Source organism: Anomaloglossus baeobatrachus, chromosome 3 (genome assembly GCF_048569485.1).
Source record: "Anomaloglossus baeobatrachus isolate aAnoBae1 chromosome 3, aAnoBae1.hap1, whole genome shotgun sequence".
Taxonomy (NCBI): domain Eukaryota; kingdom Metazoa; phylum Chordata; class Amphibia; order Anura; family Aromobatidae; genus Anomaloglossus; species Anomaloglossus baeobatrachus.
The window spans coordinates 63,952,896-63,966,785 of NC_134355.1; positions in this window are offsets into that span (position 1 = coordinate 63,952,896).

Sequence of the window (13,890 nt, forward strand, 5' to 3'; positions counted from 1 at the left end):
CTGTACAACACCATGAGATATAATAGCTGCAAGCTCAAGGTCAGGTGAGTCTTCTTTGGTAATATATTTTTTTAATATTTTTTTTAGCTTACTTCCACAGCACTGTACAGACATTGTCATCACAGTCCCTATTGGGGCTCACAGTCTAAATCCCGTATCACTATATCTCTGGAGTGTGGGAGGAAACCAGAGTACTTGGAGAAAACCCACTTAAAAACTGGGAGAACATACAAACTGGAATGCTTGCCGGGCGAGCCTGAGATGTTAGTAAACCTACTGGGCCACAGTACACAAAAAACCCAGAGGGGCTTGACTACAAATCTACACCTGGTTTTCGCCAGAGGCCCTGATGGTGAGGATCTTACACAGTAGGTTTGAGTCCATTTTCCACTCGGGAAAATTGGTACTGCCCCAGGGGTATGAGAGTGACAGTCTCAATAGGTTACAGCAGCAGATGTTAAGGTTCCGTCTGGGATGGATGGACGGATGGATGAACAGCAGAAGCTAATGATGATATTACGTGGCAGCAGGTATCGAGGAAGGTGGTCAGAGTAGCCTCTTGCAACAGCAGCAGTAGGGAGAGGTAATGGCAGCAGCACTCTGTAATACAAACAGGTATCAGTAACAGGTATCAGCAACAGACCTAGCACAATGTAACAGCAGCAGCATAGTGCAAGGGGACCTGAGAACTAGCAATGTGAACTCATTTACCAGGCACCTCCCATAAGGCTGGGGTGCCATAAGTACCTGCAGTCTCCCAGATGACCTGGGAGACACTTCCGGGTAAGGAGGATGCTGGCCCTTTAAGGAAGGGGGTGTAGCGCGCCCTACGGACATAGGCCGGAAGCCTGCAAGGTGTATAGACACTCCGAGAGGCAGCAGCGTGGGACAGGGATGGGACCGCAGCTACAGGACGCCTGGACAGGTGAGCAAACCAATAGCCTCACCGGGGATGGGGAGCAGGAGAGTGCAAGGACGCCAGCATGGTTGGTACCTGAACTCCTTTTAGATGTTATCCTTGATGGTATTTGAACTCACAACCCCAGTCCTTCAAGGCTACAATGCAATCCACTGAGCTGCCTATTTCTTTTTCTGAAATATGTAAAATTTTGAAACTGGACATTTTTGGTGATTCATGCAAAGCCAATCACAAAGTTTTCAAATTTGAAGATTTAAGCAAATTCCTAAAAATTCTACACCAATTCGAATTCCATTGAATTGATTAATTCACCTCTAATAATAATAATAATAATAATAATAATAATACTAATGTCAATATCTAAATTACTGAGCTATTTTTTCAGTACTAAAAAAAAATATTAATTTGTTAAAAATGTGACAAAGAATAAATTTAAACATATGAAAATAAGAATGCTAGCGGTAAGTAGAATTAAACAAAATGTGACTTCCCTTTTCCCGGTTGTCATAACTTCTTACTGATTAATATCACTATGGCTTTCGAGCCCTGAGTCATTCCTGTGTACCTGGCTAATAAATACTCATTTTAATGCTAAATGGGAAAAATTCTGGCTTGGTGGTTGTGCAATTAAGAGATTTATGACTGCTTGAGAGTGCCAAGGAGGGTTGCATTTTAGGCGCTGAATATGCAAATGAATTTTAATAAGGTTTAGCAATCCACCCCTGCAATTTAGAGCCAAAAAAAAGTTCATTTACTTGGCTGCGATACAGTTAATTCCTCTTTGTCTCACACCTAGATTTGTCTGGATTCTTTTCTTCTGGATTCTCTTGAAAGTCTAACAAATGCTTCAGCAACTTCTATTACATAGATGATTACCTTCAGTTGTTTTCCTTACGCTAAGCCACTCTCCTCCATCACCAGGCATTTTCTCAGCTAATCTTGCTGTTCCAAAGCGAAGTAAATTTTTCTTAAAGGTCACGTGATCCTCCATCCACAGTTCAGATTCCTTTGTATTTTCAGTGGCTCTAAAATGATACATTTGGAAGACTTTGTGATCCCTGACAATGGAGTTATCGAGGTAACATCTCTTGAAAAATAATTGTATTTTGAAACATTATTTTTGATGGCTCATAAATCTGTCATGCTATAACACAAAATTGGACCTTATTTTTCTTTCTGCCTCGATGCAACTTTTTGTGCCTTTTAGAGAATAATCCAATTCTCCACTTGTAGAATTTTATGTTAGTAGAATACCAAATTTGCTACTTTTCCTGGAGATTTTATATTTATATCGTAGATATCTGCAGAGATTTAAAAAAAAACAACAACTATTTTCTGGAAACATTATCTCTCAGGCTTTAGTAGCATGCACATTCATAATTCCTTCATTTTACGTCTTTATTCATTCATATGGAAATATGGTAGCCATTCTTACGCTCGATGCTGGAGATGGTACAGTGGTGAACTAAAGTGGACCCCCTGGACCAAAGGAGAACCCCGGACCTACCCATTTAGTGGGAGAAGTTTCATAAAAGCTCCCACCGCGAGGCGGGCGCCAGGTGCTACTCCCAGGGTAGGGACCAGCACTGTGGCAGCTGACCCCCAGGGCAAGGACGGGCACTTTGTTTTAGTTTTAAGAGATTATCATTGCTGGACTAGATCAGCTAGAGCTCAGCTAGTCCAGCACGCCCCCTGCTATGACTAGCAGCTGCCTGTCTATAGACTTTCAATATAAAGAGCCTGGTATGGGAGGGGGCAGATTTCTATGCTCTGATTAATGTTAAATCTAAAAACTCTGATTGTGTCAGGACTGCTGCACCCAGTAAACAAAGTGATACATTATTGGATTCTCTTTGCCTACATCAGGCTCCTGTCAAGAGTGTGTCTTGTCCATGTGTTAACTCTCAGGGATCTGGGATTAGAAAGTCTTAAATGCTTAATTGATTTCACATGCTCTGTAGAGCCCACTTGACTGTTATCTTGTATTGGAGTGGATTTAATTGTATTTGATGCTGAAGGGTTTAAGGACCCTTTATCTTCAGGCTGAGATTACTCATTGCACAGGTGCAGCATTTTATTATCACTCATTTCCGCTATATTTCCCAACTCCTGGCTTCACTCCATGCCAGTTATAGTACTTCTATATTAACCACTTTGAAGGAGCCTGTCTCTGGAGGAGCTGAGGTGTTCATTTCTGTTGCAACTCAGATGTTTTCTGCTGGGGAGGCTGAGCAGTACTGTTTGTTGTGTCTTTCCCCCACCAATTTGCCTTACTCTCCTAGTATTGTTTTATTGCATTAGGGATACTAGTGTCTCATTGGTCTTCACAGTAGTCAGGGTGAGGTCACCGCCAGTAAGGGTCTAGGTACATGATTGTGCACGGCGGGATGGACCATCTAGGGATGATAGGGAGTGGAGGGATCAGACTCAAGTGAGTTTTAGAAAGTGACCACGCTTCCCTCTCCTTATTGCCAGGGTTTTCTGTTATTCTTCTTCACTGGTTTTCCCTCTGTGTTGCCATGTTCGCCAGGTGTCCTTTTGCAACCGGCATGACAGCTGCTCTCAGATATGATAGCAAAACCCTGCTGAAAGATTCCCTTTAATATTGCCAACATCAGTTTTCAGATACAGAAGTGTGTGAATATGCCTTTCTATCCATTTAGTGTAAGACGTTCACCGTTAAGTGTAATGGTGGCTGTGAGGTATTGGATGGCCTTTGCCATGGTTCACAGTGGTAAAAATAGGTAAATAAGTTATAGCCCTAATTCATCATTGCCTTTGGAACAGTTTTTTATTTAGTTTTGTGTGGGTTTTTTTTGTTTGCACCCAATTCATTATTCTATTTGCACCCTGTTCTGAATTCTTTTTTATATGTGCTTGCCTGTGGGGTTGTTTTCCACTATGTGGGCAGAGTCTAGATATTTTTAGCTAATTCACCAATTGCAAATTATTGAAAGTCACAAAATTTGGAACAAATTTACTCTAGCCGTCCCCTTTCCACACGTGTACTCAGGGCCGCCATCAGGGCATTACTACTGGAACTCCTGTACTGGGCCCGGTGAGCAGCAGGCAGGAGGGGGGGCCCGGACACGCTGACAGCCCGGTCCCCTCACCTTTCATTCCTCTGCTCACCGGGCCCCAGGGCAGGGGGCGTTGACAGTACATTTTGCAGGGCAGGCTGGTCGTGCAGTGAGCAGGAGGCAGGGCCTGGACACGCTGACAGCCCGGGCCCCTCCCCTTTCATTCCTCTGCTCACCGGGCCCCATGGGCAGAGGGCGGGGACGTTGCACTGACAGCACCTGCAGTCGCACAGGGGCCCCAAGGGGGAGCGGGCCCCTAAAGCTTGAAAACGTGTTAACCCCTTAGCGACCTATGACATACTGGGTACGTCATAGCTCCCTGGAACTTAAGGACCCATGACATACCCAGTACGTCATGGCGAGATCGCGGCCCTGGTAGCTGCAATCGCTTTGCAAATATCTTAGATTCGGGGAGGAGGGGGCCTCTGCCTGACCTCAGGAGGGGTAGTGTCTCCTCCCTGGACCTAAGGAGGCTGTGATTGGCTGACGAATGCCGCTCAGCCAATCACAGCCACTGTAATTTTTCAGCCATTGAAAATGGCTGAAAAATGAAAATCCAGCCATGTTCAGTGCAGCTGTAGCATCGATCATTGGCTGGAGCTGGGTGACCTCAGTTTCACCCGCCCCCAGCTCTGATTGGAGAGACAGGCCTTGTGACCGCTCTCTCCAATCACTGTGGATCTGGGGCCGGTGACCGCTCCCCTCACCTTCACTCCGGCATCTGTGGAAGCTGATGGGAGCGATCGGTAAGTTTAAAGACACTGTCTCCTTTCAGCCACCGCCATTGCCCCAGCCCCCACCCATCAGCTGCTGCCATTGCCCCAGCAGTCACTGCCCCTGATCCAGCGTCACTGAACCCATCTGCTGCGTCCCCTCCATTTGCTACCGCCTCCCCATCAGCCGCTGCCCCCTTCCCTCATCTGCTGCCCCCTCCCTCATCTGCTGCCCCCTCTCCCACCTCTCACCTTCCTCCATCTGCTGTGATCTCCTCACCTGCTGTGACCCCCCCACCTGCTGTGACCCCCCACCTGCTGTGACCCCCCCACCTGTTGTGACCCCCCCCTGCTGTGACCCCCGCCCCACCTGCTGTAACCCTCGCTCCACCTGCTGTGACCTCCGCCCCACCTGCTGTGACCCCCGCCTCACCTGCTGTGACCCCCGCCCCACCTGCTGTGACCCTGCCCCACCTGCTGTGACCCTGCCCAACCTGCTGTGACCCCCGCCCCACTTGCTGTGACCCCCGTCCCACCTGCTGTGATCCCCCCCCACCTGCTCGGATCCCCCCACCTGCTGTGATTTTCACCCACCTTCTGTGATCCACACCCACCTGCTGTGATCCCCTCCACACCTGCTGTGATTCCCCGCACCTGCTGTGATCCCCCCACCTTCTGTGATCCCCCCACCTGCTGTGAACCCCCACCTGCTGTGATTCCCCCCCCACCATCTATCCATCTCTCTGGCTATCCATCCCTCTGTCCATCCGTCCCTCTGTCCATCCATCCCTCTGTTTATCCGTCCCTCTGTCCATCCGTCCCTCTGTCCATCCGTCCCTCTGGCTATCCATCTCTCATCTATATGTAGCACCCACGGGGCAGGGGTTAAATGTTACTCATCGCCGGGTCAGTGATGTCGGGTCAGGGGGATGTCACAGGTGGCCCTGCCCAGCTTCGTGGCCCCGAGGTGTACAATAAAAGGGGATTTGGATGATGGTGGGGGAATGATGAGGATGATAGTTTTGTCACGCCACCTGTGGTACGTGGCCAGGGATTAGCCGCCGCTGCTGTCGCTGTCGCTGTACTTCGGGGCGGATGGTGTTGCAGCAAGCATGGCTCTGCTCCCCATAGGTGGAGCGGGGCCCCGGGGAGGATGATGAGGAGAGTAATGGCCGTTGGCGCTGAAGCGCGAAGCGACGGCAATCAAAAGGCTGAATAAGATGCTATGGTTCCAGCTGTGATGGGCCCCAACCGATCCCAGATCCGTTGGAGGTTAGAACCGGTACGGTGGTCGATGGGCCCTTCCTTCTTGCGCCTTTAAAGATGGATCCCCGTGGCCTGAAGCTGCTTGGGGGCCCCGGTTTGTGTAGTGTTAGCTCCTGTCCCGTGTGTAGGTGATGCGGGGCTGCTGTGGGGCTTGACTGTAATCGCGACTCCGGACCCTATGTAGAACTGTGCTCCGGGATCTCATGGTGGTCAGAGGGACATGCAGTCCCCCTGTCCTGCTGATTCTGGTGATACAACGTGAAGTTTGTTCCACCCTAAGGCTCTGCACCCTGAACTGCACCGGTCCCACTCCTGTTCTCTCCTGCCTCCTGCTGGAGAACACACTAACTGTTGTGTAAGCTCCTAACTCCCCCTGGTGGCTGCTCCTCCCCCGGTTCCCTGTCACTAGTGGGTGGCTGCCCCCCATGTTTGGTGACTACCTTAAGACCCGACCCTAGCCTGATCCCCAATGGGGAGGGCAACCTGGTTGTGTATATGAGTTTGTGTTGTGGAACTGGTACCGACCTCCTCTGGATCCAGGATGAGTACTGCACCTTAAGTGAGGTGCAGTACCCTGTGGTGACTGAAGCCTCAGGGGCGCCACATATCCATCTATCTATCTATGACTCTATTTATCTAGCCATCTATCTATGATTCTATCTATCTGCTGAAAGAGCCTTAAAGTGAATCTGTCAGCAGGTTTTTGCTCCATCTGAGAGCAGCATTATGTAGAGACAGATACCCTGATTCCATCGATTTGTCACTTACTGGGCTGTTTGCTTTCATTGTGATGAAATCAATGTTTTCTCTGCTGCAGATCTAGCAATTATACAGAGCTCATGAATATGCTGGACTACCTGCAGCATGACGAGTAGTCCTGTAATGATAATCTCCTGCTGATTAACCAGTGATGTTATCAAAACTATTCTAAGCAGCCCAATAAGTTACAATTGCTGGAATCAGGATCTCTTCCACTATGTTATGCAGTGCTCAGATTAGGTATTAAAAACCTGGGGACAGATTCCCTTTGAAGGGGTTGTTAGGTCTAAATCCACAAGTCAGCATTATCACAATTTGGTTTCAATTACTTTAAAAACTGTATGTGACACATTCCCTTAAAGAAAAAAAAAGTAGATATACCAAAAATAAATATATACCAAAGATGTTAGATTTAAAAAGAAAAAAAAAAGTTAGAGTAGAGGAGGGCCCTGCCAAAAGAGTCTACCTTGTTGTGGAGGTAGGCTTAAAAAAATCTTTTAGCCAAAACAAAATCTGATGGCTGCGTGTGTGATACGGTGTTCAATGTAAAGGATTGGGCTGTAGTGCAGAAGTGAAGTTTTTCCAAGAGTGGCGGTGAGACTATGGAAGATTCGTGGGCTGGAGGTGGAGCTGGGGTGTAGGCAGAGCTGGGGTGGAGGCGGAGATGGGGTGGAGCCTCAAGGGGGCCCCGAACTTTTGCCAGTATGGAGCCCTGAAATTCCTAGTTGGCAAGGCTCCACATCGCAACTTGACCGCTTTCTTGGTCGTCTTAACCTCAATGACAGGAATATCAGGCTCACGTGGAAGTATAGCCGGGATACCATCGACTTTCTGGATCTTGCTATTTCTTTCATGCCTGATGGATCATTACATATGGATATTTTCTGCAAGAGCACCTCCACCAACTCTCTCCTACATTTCTCGTCATCTCACCCCCTCCAGCTTAAGCGCTCTATTCCGATTGGGCAATTTCTCCGGGCGCGGAATATTTGCTCAGATGATACCACGTTCCAAAAACAGGCATCAGTTTTATCACGCCGATTCCGTGATAGGGGCTATAGATTTGATGATATCACTGCCGGTTACCAACGTGCTTGGCGGACCACAAGACAGTCATTGCTTTCCAGGAATCGATCTCGTGGAGGCCCTGTTGACCAAACTCTTCGGTTTATTACCACATTTAATACGGAGTCCCACGAGATTTGAAGTGTCCTGGAAAAGCATTGGTCTGTCTTACTTACTGACAGGTACTTACGGTTGGCTCTTACTCCACATCCAGCCATTACATGGCGGAGATCATGCAACCTTAAGGATATATTGACTAGCAGCCACTATACTCCCCCTCGCAGTAAATTCATTTTTGACAGCCGCGGTCCTCCATGGGGCTCATCGCCTTGTGGTACGTGTTCCGCTTGCCCTTTTATCCCTAGGGAATTGGAATTTGTAAGTTCATGTGGCAATGAGACCTTTAAAATTGTACATTCCATTTTCTGTGGGACGGAGGCAGTGATTTATCATCTCCCATGCCCATGCGGTCTCATATATATCGGCATGACGACACGCACTTTGCGTGTCCGTACTCAGGAACATGTGCGCGATATCAAAAATGCGGCTAAAACATTGGAGCCAGAGAAGTTGAAGACTATGTCGAGACATTTCTTCAACTTCCTATGTGGGCCTATGTGTGCGTGGGATTGACCGCGTCTACATGGGTTCCAGGGGTGGCGACGTTAAGCGCAAACTTCTACAGAAGGAGACGAGATGGATGACGGTTTTGGGGACAGTTGCCCCAATGGGTCTCAATGAGGCGGTTAGCTTTAAGTCATTTTTGTAGCAGCGCGAATTTTATGGTGAGTCTTGTGTTTGTTTTTTATCTTGGTTTTAATGCACCTTCTCTTTTACCTTAGGAGTCCTCATATATATCCGTGCCTGCAGTTTTGATGTTGCATTGGGGATATCGTATGATCTTTCTGATACTCTGCAGTTGAAGACCTTTTATATGGACCCATTGGCCCGCGTTATGGACTGGACTACATCTATTCAACGGCTCCATTATTTATTCAGACATTTGCCATCTACATATTATCCATGAAAATAACCCCCCTTCCCCTCCCCCTCCTTTTCCTCCCCCCCCTTTTTCATATTTTGTTACTCTGTGATGTGCACCTGTCCATTGCCGCTCTTGATCAGCCACAATAACTCTCTATTATAATAAATAAATCTTTATAAAAACGTTAATGAATTATATATGTATTATATAGGCTTGATCTCCCTCTATGAATTTTTCCTTTTAGGCACGTAATTGTGCTTATTATATTGGGCTTTGCGTGCATGTGCACGGGTACACATCCTCTATGCATGGATCATCTTCTTATTTTCTTATTTATGTTCATTTAATGTTGCATAATCCATGTATTGACATATTTTGTATTTTCTCCTTCCCCCTTTCCCCCCCCCCTTTTTGTGGTGATTAATGATGTTCTTTATTGGAACTGTGTTTTGTCCACATGTTATTCTCAGTCTTGGTAATTTTTGGGTCCGATATACCTCTCTTCCCTTTATGCATTAATATTGCCCCTTTGCGACATATGTGATGCTTATATGCCCAATCATTTTGCGTGCCATTTGTTTACCTCTGTGGCTGTACTATCAGCCTCTATGAGATGTGTGGTACGCATGCCCAGTTTGCTCTCTTATTTTCAGCACGGCTAAAATATTTGCCCAGTACGTATGCGCCTCTGCTGCATCGTGTGTGCCTCCTCCCCCCTATGGCCTGGGCTCGGGCACGCCCCTGGGCTGGACGCGGGGATGTGGTTGCCTCCTCCTCACATCCATGACTCATGGGCTCAGCGCGTCTCGCCGCCGGGGGGCGTGGCATGACGTTGCATGCGCTGTTTGGCTGATGGCTCCTTCATTTTCCTGAGGTATCCGCCCACCACAGACGAGCCTCTGTCATGCGCTGCCCTCTCCCCCCCTGTGGCCTGGGCTCGGGAGCACCCCAGGGCTGAACATGGGGATGATGTCATGTCCTCCTCGCGTTCATGACTCATGAGCTTGGCGGGTCCCACCGCTGGGGGGGTGTGGCAACAAGATGTTGTGCGCGCCGATTGGTTGATGGGCTCCCTCACTTCCCTACTTATACCCCTCACTTATCACGTATAGTCACGCCTCCTGACGAAGCCATCTGGTGAAACGCGCGTTGAGGCCCCACCCCCACGCCTGGACGGTCTGACTTTCCCTGCTCCAACATGACGCAAGGTAATAAGGCCTTTAGGGACTTATTGTATGAGATTTTACAGATCTCTTCATAGATCTCTCTACTATTCACCATCTACTACTGTTTATTCATGGTGATTCATGGGTTATTATATCCTTGAGGTCCTTGTTATTTATATTGCAGTCTGTTAGCATGGCTCTTAGCCATCTTGTGGCCAGTCCGGGTTTTTGCTGTGGGCTGTTTTTCTGTGCAGGTTTCTCCACCTTTGCCTGCAACCACTGTGCACCCTGTATCACCTTATATTTAAAAAAAAACATTTTTTATTCTACCCTGACTATTTGGTGGTCATTCTCTTACTTTGTACCCCCTACCTTTTATCTTTACATCTTTTGTATTGGGGCTACACAATTTTTAGGTTTATAATTCCTAGTGGCAGCCCTGCGTGTACTTTTAGGCATGTCTTCCAAAATGTCGCATGTTTTGATGTACTTTTTGCTACAGAAGGCACACGTCAGGAAATTTTCACCAAATTCATAAACCATGTGTCATTTTGGTGAATTTGGCACAATCAACATCAGCAAATACCCCAATACAAAAAAAATAGAAAAAGAAAAGTGTCTTAAAACAAAAACAAAAAAAAAAACACCAATTTATTACTAAGAGCCTATAAGGGCAAAATAAGGGCACAAAATAATCATTGAGTTCAAGTTGTTAATTCAGTGCCACTTGCACTCACCGTACACCCCCAAGTATATAACATTTGGCCCCTTGCCTGCCGTCTGCATTTACTGACATGTGACAGAACGGATTGTGGTAAAGAGCTCACTAATACCAGTGCAGTCCAATAGAATTCACCTGTGTAAAGCCTGCTTTACACGTTGCAATTTCGCATACGATATCGTATGCGATTTGCAATGCCCCCATCGTATGTGCAGAACGTTCAATTTGTTGAGTGTGCCGCACATACGATTAACCCCCGTCACACATACTTACCTACCATACGACCTCGATGTGGGCGGTGAACGTCCACTTCCTGGAGTAGGAGGGACGTTTGGCGTCACATCGACGTCATGCGGCAGCCGGCCAATAGAATCGGAGGGGCGGAGCTGAGCGGCACATAAACATCCCGCCCACCTCCTTCCTACCGCATTCTGGGCCGGGAGCCGCAGGAGGCAGGTGAGATCTGTTCATCTTTCCCGGGGTGTCACACACTGCGATGTGCGCTACCCCGGGTACGATGAACAATCTGACGTTCAATTAATCAGGAATGAACGACGTGCATGCTATGAACGGTTTTTCGTTCAATCGCAATCGCAGATAGCTGTCACACGCTACAACATACCTTACAATGCCGGATGTGCGTCACTTACGACGTGACCCCGCCGACACATCGTAAGATATCTTGTAGCGTGTAAAGCGGGCTTAACAAATGACATTTTATACCTCCTAAATATTCTACAATCATCTGTAAGCAGGGCTGGGTTGGTGAATATGTTTGAAAAAGACACAAAAAATGATTTCCAGGTACAGCATAATGGTTAGACAAAGTCTAATTATACTTATATTTCACTATCTCTTCACCAGATCTACATTTTAATACGATTCTAAAAATAACCCATATGCCTGTCATGAAGACAGTTGAACATATAATTGTATCACACCTGACCATCCGACCATTACAGTCTCCAATTCCACCAAGCTCTGCTATTGAGAACATTTTCTCTGTTTCTTTTTCTTTTAAAAGATACTCGACTGATGACAAGATCATAATATGAATTTGCCCATGGACTAAATGCTCATCACATTTTTAAATGTTTACTACCAGCAAGAGGAAACAACGGTTTACAAATTATATGTTGTTTCAGTTTTTTTACAATGTCACTAGATCTTTGGAACCTGTCACCAGTTTTTTTACCTATATGCTGTGGCCACCACCGGGCTATAAAAAAACACTTTATAATACTCACCTAAACCGGTCGCTGTGGTGGATGTGGCTCATATGGGCGTCTTCATTTTCCGGTGCCGGCGTCTTCTCTTTCGGACATCTTCATCCTCCTTCTGAAGCCGCGGTGCATGACGCATCTACGACACACACTCGCCGGTCCTGCGCATGCGCACTACAATACTTTGATCTGCCCAGCTCAGGACCTGAATGCCGGCAAGTGTGTATGACGTCGGATGCGTCATGAACCGCGGCTTCAGAAGAACTACAGAGGCTGCGACAAAGATGGCCGAAAGAGGCGGCGCCGGTACCGGAGGATGAGAACGCCCATTTGACCCACATTCACCGCAGCGACCAGTTTAGGTGAGTATTATAAAGTGTTTATGTTCTACACAGCGGTCTGGGCTCTTATATACAGCATGTTAGAATGCTGTATATAAGTGCCCAGTGGTGGTGGCCGCAGCTTATATGCCAAAAAAGGGGTGACAGTTTCCCTTTAAAGTGAAGTTGCCTTGATTATAATTTTAATGAAGAAAAAATAAAAAGCCAGCACTAAATGTGCACTTCAGCACTAAATATTCCAAACTGTACTTATTATAAAAATTTTGAGATTTTTGGCAAAAAATTGCAATTTCTTGAGCTGCCTCGCCACATCACGGCAAATCTCATTTGAGGCAGTCCTACACTAAAATATTTTTATAAAATGTGCCATACGGCCTCACATATGAATAGTAGAACTGCTCTTAGCAGCACTCACCTGGTCTAGACAGATGGAATACATCCCAAATTGGTCGGTGGTTGACCTCCACCCTGCTATGCACCCCAATTTGGGATGTATTCCATCTGTCTAGATTTTGGCGGTTGGTGACTGTTCACATTAAGTCATCAGGCTTTGTCCACAGGCTATTTACTTCATGCAGCATTTGCTTGGACCTGTCCCGCCCACAGCCATGACTCAGTCATGGGTACGGGATTGAAATAGACCAGGTGAGTGCTGCTAAGAGCAGTTCTACTATTCATATGTGAGGCCGTATGGCACATTTTATAAAAATATTTTAGTGTAGGACTGCCTCAAATGAGATTTGCCGTGACGTGGCGAGGCAGCTCAAGAAATTGCAATTTTTTGCCAAAAGTCTCAACATTTTTATAATAAGTACAGTTTGGAATTGTTAGTGCTGAAGTGCACATTTAGTGCTGGCTTTTTGTTTTTCTCATGGGTGCTTGGACATAGGCTGATTTTGGTCCGAGTGGAATGCGATAAAACATCGCATTCCACTCGCTCCGATTTTCATGCCGTGTGGCTTAAGCCTTATACTGAGCCTGATGAAGAGACCTGAGTAGTCTCGAAAGCTTGTTATATATTACCATCTTTTCAGTTAGCCATTAAAAGGTATTAACCACTGAGCACTCTCAGTTCTTTTAAACTATTTTGTATCTATTAAGTAAGCCATGCTCTGTTCCTATATCTTGGTTTTGTTGTTGTATCTATGTACTAAGCTTATATTATTGGAGGTATTAGCTGTCTCATTTTCCATTTTTGCTATCCTCCCATCAGCCCCAGGGTGTTTTAATTAGTACTGGATCCTTTGGGCATACATGAATTAGACAATTTATGTGCTAATTTTTCTAAGCATAGAATAGCACAGTATATAGTGGCACAGATATGGGGGCATAGTAATATGGAGCACTCTATATGGTGGCACAATATATGGGGGCATAGTAATATAAAAGGATATATAACAAAATATTGAGATGAACTTTTGTTATTGACCAAATACTTATTTTCCACCATAATTTGCAAAAAAAAATCTTGCCAAATCAGACAAGGTGATTTTCTGGATTTGTTTTCTCATTTTCATGCACAGCGCCAACCTCACTAGCGCCATGCTCGTACAGCCCATAATCTCGCGACCACGCATTTAGCTCACCGGCGCGAGCTAGGGCAGCTATGTTTTCTACTCTGCCTGCGATATGACAGAGCGAACTGCGCCTGC